The sequence below is a fragment of the Mus caroli genome, unplaced genomic scaffold, assembly GCF_978045245.1.
Source record: "Mus caroli unplaced genomic scaffold, Mus_caroli_1 scaffold_10, whole genome shotgun sequence".
Lineage (NCBI taxonomy): Eukaryota > Metazoa > Chordata > Mammalia > Rodentia > Muridae > Mus > Mus caroli.
The window spans coordinates 89,258,756-89,264,755 of record NW_028227265.1 but is presented as its reverse complement, the minus strand read 5'-3'; the positions used below and the strand labels follow the sequence as shown (position 1 = coordinate 89,264,755).

General features: G+C 44.4%; 1 protein-coding gene across 1 annotated transcript in view; it reads left to right on the top strand.

Moving 5' to 3' along the window:
• Slc7a2 (solute carrier family 7 member 2) overlaps nt 1–6,000 on the top strand; it is a 59,651-nt gene continuing 53,651 nt past the window's right edge. Inside the window, exon 1 of the mRNA XM_021170249.3 lies at nt 1–172. The gene's annotated coding sequence lies outside the window, so the exon portion shown is untranslated. The remainder of the gene's footprint in view (nt 173–6,000) is intronic.

Genomic DNA, 6,000 nt, shown 5'->3' with positions numbered 1-6,000 from the left:
CCCAGCCCGCCTTCTGCAAGCTCGGCGGCAGGAGCTTCTGTCTGCGCGGACCTGGAAAGGCTGCTGCTGCTGCTCGTCCAGCCTTCGCGAGCTTGGGATCCGCAGAGCGCTGCAGCCCCTCGCTCGCCCGTGCCTGTTCCCGTCCCCGTCGCGCGGCCAGGGCACTGCCCCAGTAAGTTGCGGATAGTGTGCGGGGGGGGTGGGGGGGGCGAAGGGAAGCGAGCGGTGGAGCGCGGGCGTCCAGGCCGCGTCCAGCTGCGTGCAGCTGCCCGGAGGCCTCGCTCCAGCGACTGCTGAGCGGAGCGTCGGGGGCACTGGGGACAGGGACTGCAGCTCCGGACCCTGGGTCTCCGGCCTGCACCTGGGGTTGCTACCCTTCTCCTCTGTGGGTCCCCGGTGCCGCTGGCTGACTCTCACTCGAGGCGTGCAGATCCCGCAATGGCCACGCGAGTCGCAGAACTTGGGCATAGGGACTCGGACTCCCCGAGTGTTCCTAGTCACTTGAGTTCTAGGAGACCCTGGGTATCTCTCTGAAAGGGTAGCCCGCCCCCACACCCTGCAGGAGGAGTGGTCCCCCAAGTCGTCTTTCACTCCCTTGGGGTTCTTGGTTTAAATTTGGAACAAGACTTCGATCGCCACGAAGCCTTTTCCCATCTTGCTGTGGATTGGGTAAGTCAGGTAAAATGACCTCCCCTGGGGGAGTCTCTATGTATGTTTTAAAGTAAATGAATGCAGTATTAAGCACTTGAGTTATTCTGTGTGCCTTTTAATCCCGTTTCACAAAGTCTTCAGCCTTGAGTACCTTAAAACCTTCATTTCAGATAGTGGATTCGACTAGTCTGCACCGCCTTCTGTTGTCCCATATGTGCAGTGTGCAGTGTAAGGTAATCCTATAATTATTTCAAAGAAATGGGTGCTATAAAAGTCATAGATGACGCTCAAACTAAAACCTGCCTAGATGCCAGAAGTAGAGTTAATCCAATTCAAACTTTAAACTATGAAAAACTGTCTTCAACGCCATTTAGGTAATGACTCCCTTGGGACTACAGTATTAGATCCATGTGGGTCCGTTCTTCGCTGGAATGGAGCAGACTCTACGGCTTGGGCTGTGTAGTTAAGTGTGTCAGCCCTGAAACTTCGTTCTTGCCTGAGGCACGCTTTTGAAATGTGTTTTTCTTTTCTGCCTCCATATTAATATTTGTATTCTTGGTAAAGAGCAATACTTTGTTGTCTCTGGCTAGGAGCTGTACTGTTGGAGAACGATATATATATATATATATATATATATATATATATATATATATATATATATATACATATATATATATATATACTTTTTGTGCGCTTAGATCTTTCTTTTCTTCTAATCACACCAAAGTAGAATAAAGAAATGATACATCTGCTCAAAGGAACATTTTCCCGTTCCTTATGCTAAAATGTTGCAGCTTGGCCGCCATCCAGGAGCGAATCCCGAGGCAACCTTACATGTAGTTTGCATTTTCAAGTTTACTGCTTTGCTGCTCATGGTCTTCCCCCTTGTGAGTGTCATTTACATTAAGGCATCGTAATCTTTGGGGCTGTGTCCTGACTGAATATCAGATTAGAGCTTCTTGGTATCTGCAGAGATTCAGTTTGCAGAACCCTGACCTTCACCTTGTCAGCCAAGCTCTTTTGATTCCGGTCTCCAGTTTTTCTCACTGGGTTCAGAGTTAAGAGTCAGGAAAGAGGAATGGCAGCTAGAAGGACAGTCTGGGAGCTTTGGATATTTAAAAACTCTGAGGACTTGTGGAGGTTTTCATCCTGTGTTTCCATGTCTCTGGTTCACTTGAACACGTGTCTGCAGAGTTTTAAAGCTGGTGTTCCTGCACTACAAGCTATGCACCTTTGCAGACCACTTGCCTCTTCTCCCTTCTAGGTGGCTCTATGCCAGCAATCGTCTTCTCCTGCCATCTAGTTCAAGTCAGCGGTATTTCTTCTGACTCTCTGAGCCAGGACTCTCCTCCTAACTGGCCATTCCTTCTCCTTTTCCAAAATATTTTACCCTAAATGTTTTCATGTCTAACCTAGTTAATGAGTTTATGTTCAGTTGCATTTATTTGCACTCTCTCTCTCTCTCTCTCTCTCTCTCTCTCTCTCTCTCTCTCTCTCTCTTTCTCTGTGTGTGTGTGTGCGCGCGCGCGCATGTGTGTGTGCGTGTGTGTGCATGCGCGTGCGCCAGTCAGAGACCAACTTTCAGAGCAGAGTTTTGGAAACAGTCTCATGCTGCTCTTTGCTTTGCTTTTCATCAGACATAGTATGAATATGATTTCAAAGTCTGGTTTCTTAATAGATGACTTCTTAGATGCCAAATATTTAGAACAAAAGGAAATTTTTCAGTTGAATGTGTTTCTAAGCTTTGGTGTTTGGTACTCTGTGCCAAAGGAATGACACAAGACTGAAGAAAGCGAAGGGAGCTGTGTGTCTTCGCGCTCATTGTGTTTGCCTAAACGCCTTAGCAAAATTAAATCTTTAACTTATTCTGAACCTTTATAAAAATATTCAGAACTATATAGATAAAACCTTGAACAGCAATAAAAACCAACAAAATGTTTCCCTTTGCAGTCTTCCATTTCAATATGTTTTTGTTCTGTCCCCTCACCTAGTGTGACCTAACACATGTTCAGTGGGTTTTCATTGTAAAATGGTTCCAACAGCTTGAGAAAATGTGTTTTTGCCTGTCTTCTAAATGTTTACATGCCTTCCCTGAAAAGTTACTGGATCCCTACAGTACACCAGACACTGGGTGACCCAAAACTAATTACTGGCATCATAGAGGGATTCTATAATTATTTTTGCATTTAGGAAACTCTTTCTTGATGGATTTTAAGAATCATTTGTTGTTGTTTACTGTATGAAAGTCATGCCGAATCTTAACGGATGGCTTGAGTGCTGTGTGCACACGGGAAGCTATGGCTGCACTGTGTCCTATGACGACTACTGTTTCGTTATCAAAAGGATGCATGCTGGGTGTCTTTGTTTCATAGCTAGCTGCAAATTTATGTTAATATGCCCATACATCTTTTTATGTGCTTTTCTGACTCTTGTCTTAGAAGTGGTAGCCGTGGCTGTGGGCGCTGCTTTCTCAGACCCAAATACAATGGAGGACTCATTTCCAGCAGGCAATAGCTAGTCACGACAGTCCCAACTTCATCTATTTATTATTCTTGTCTAACTCTGCAACCTAACTGTTCTGTGCTAATCTCTTGGGGCAGTACTGTTTTTCACAGGCCTATGGACACTTTTTAGATGCTAGGTGTCACTTTCTGAAGACTTCCCCTGCCCTTATGGCAATGTTCTCACTAGTAAAGGTTTAGTATCAACTTAAAAAAAAAAAAAAAACAAAACTATATGAGTTCATGTGGGCTTTGTTTAAGAGACTGGCTTTAGCCGGGTGTGGTGGCGCATGCCTTTAATCCCAGCACTCGGGAGGCAGAGGCCGGTGGATTTCTGAGTTCAAGACCAGCCTGGTGTACAAAGTGAGTTCCAGGATAGCCAGGGCTACACAGAGAAACCCTGTCTCGAAAAACCAAAAGAGAGGGAGAGAGAGAGAGAGAGAGAGAGAGAGAGAGAGAGAGAGAGAGAGAGAGAGAGGCTTTAAACGCGTGGGTTGTGTGTCTTCTCCATTCTTATTGTGCCCTTCAGTGTGCACCTCTGTCCTTACAGAGAGCTGTGGTCCTTCATTTTACTGGGTGGATGTGGATGCGCCATGTTGTTCGAAACCTTGGGTTTTCTTAATAAAGGACTTTATTTTATCCAAGGCAGCACCTTCAAGCTAGAGGCTGTGTAAAAAGCATCTGCCCGTGAAAGAGTAAAGTTAAAGGTAGAACCCATGGAATGAGCTTAGAAATGAAGAGCATGCCTGCACATGCTGGGACAGTAGTGAGTGCTGGCTCCTCTCTTCAGAACTGACCCTGATCAGGGAACCAGCAACACCGAGAAGGAAAGAACAGCCCCACGACCTTTCCTCCAGGAATTCATTTCATTTTTAAAAATATTTACTGAACAATACATAACAAAGAATGTTGAAGGCCCATGTTGGTTCTTATTGGTTGTTCCCACAGCTCTTCTTTCCTGAACTCATGCTGGCTTTCAGACTCTAGTGTTTGATCCCATCATGTCTACTATGGTGCTTCTTGGGCCATGGAGGTGCCCTTCCTCCCAGGGTCCACCTGGTGGGCACAGTATATGGACTTTGATGTCATATTATCAGGGGATCCTGAGAATACCAGAGTCAAGATGGTCACATTGTTCTAGCACTTTGCTCAGGACAGCAGTAGCTGCTCATATTTAAGATTGGATCGGTTATAGATTAAAAATGGGTGTTTTCTTCTATAACTTCATTTAATAAACTTTAACACTCACCTCTTACTTATTTTACTTGGGGGGGGGGGAAGAAACATGGTGCCGGGGTTAATACCTTGATCTTAATTAGGAGAGAGTTTCTTGCATTGGCCCTGACAGCTGCTGTTGTCATCCTGACAAAGAGTGCTGACAACAGGAATCTCTGGTGGAATTAATGGCTGCTTGATACTGAACCAATAGGAAAAATTAGAGTTTTTCAGCAGTATTTATTTATTTGACATTCACTTGGGACAGAGTTTGTAAATGCAGTACAAGTTCTTTAAAAAGCTAATAAGAAGCCGGGCGTGGTGGCGCACGCCTTTAATCCCAGCACTTGGGAGGCAGAGGCAGGCGGATTTCTGAGTTTGAGGCCAGCCTGGTCTACAAAGTGAGTTCCAGGACAGCCAAGGCTACACAGAGAAACCTTGTCTCGTAAAACCAAAAAAAAAAAAAAAAAAAAAAAAAAAAAGCTAATAAGAACAAGAAACAAACTTAACATACTTGAGCAGTGGGATTCAAAACTCAACTAGGTATCACCCAAAATGTCCTCCTTAATCAGAGCATGTGCATCTATCCTTTGGGTTTCTTTCCCCTTTCCATAATTTCTGCTGTCCAGTTTACAGAAGGTCTGCATCAGGTGAAAGCAACTTAATATGCTTCTGAAATTAACATGCCAAATTTACCTCTATGCTTGTGCTGTTTAATAATGGTATAGTCAGCCAGATGACTGAGTGCAGTTTCCTAAGTCAGAATTCCCTTAGAATAGAATAGGTTTTGCAACTTTGATCCCAAGAATATCCTGAGACATTATATGTAGAGTTTTCCATAGTCAGAAATTACTTTATTTATTGCGCATTAGTACCTGTTTTGTGTGTGTATTCATGCGCACATAGTAGTGTTTGGCTAATACTTCCCAGAATGTTTGTAATTTGCCCTAGCTGTTGTCCTCATTAAAAAAAAAAAAAAATCAGGACTGAGCATGGTGAACCATCTTCATTCCCAGAACTGGGAAGGCAGAAACAGGCAAACCAAGTGAACAAATCATCTTGGTAGTTTGTATCGACTTGGAAAACTTGGGTATGAATTCCCCGGAGAAGAGCCTGATTGTGAACCTTTAGGTTGTTCTGTGTAGTGGTGTTCCCTGCTCTGTGAACCGGTTTACCACAGAAGGAGCATGTATTCAGTGGAAGAAAGAAAAGCTTGTGACCACAGTGGCTCCAGTGCACAGCAGTGGCTTGTGACATGACAGATATGTTGTGTTGTGTTTTTCTCCATACATCTTGTCCAGTTCATGTCTCCATAGAAAAAAATGCACTATATGCAGACTGGCCCTCCCTGACATTTCTGGGCATTCAGGAACCCTACTTTCATCCAGTAGACAGCTAGAGTTTCTACAAATTGGGATAAGAACCTCACAATACAGAAGCCACACCAATGCCTTAGGAAGGTACCTGGAGAAAGCCTGCAGAGTCTACATGGAATTTTTGGTCAGGGGTTCTCTCTCCTTGCTGGTTTATGATGGTGTCCAATTTCCAAGGTAAGTAGAGCAGTTGGAGGCTCACTATGAGATCAACTGGTGGAAAGAGAAGCTTTTCCATCCCCAGTGATTGATGTGATCAT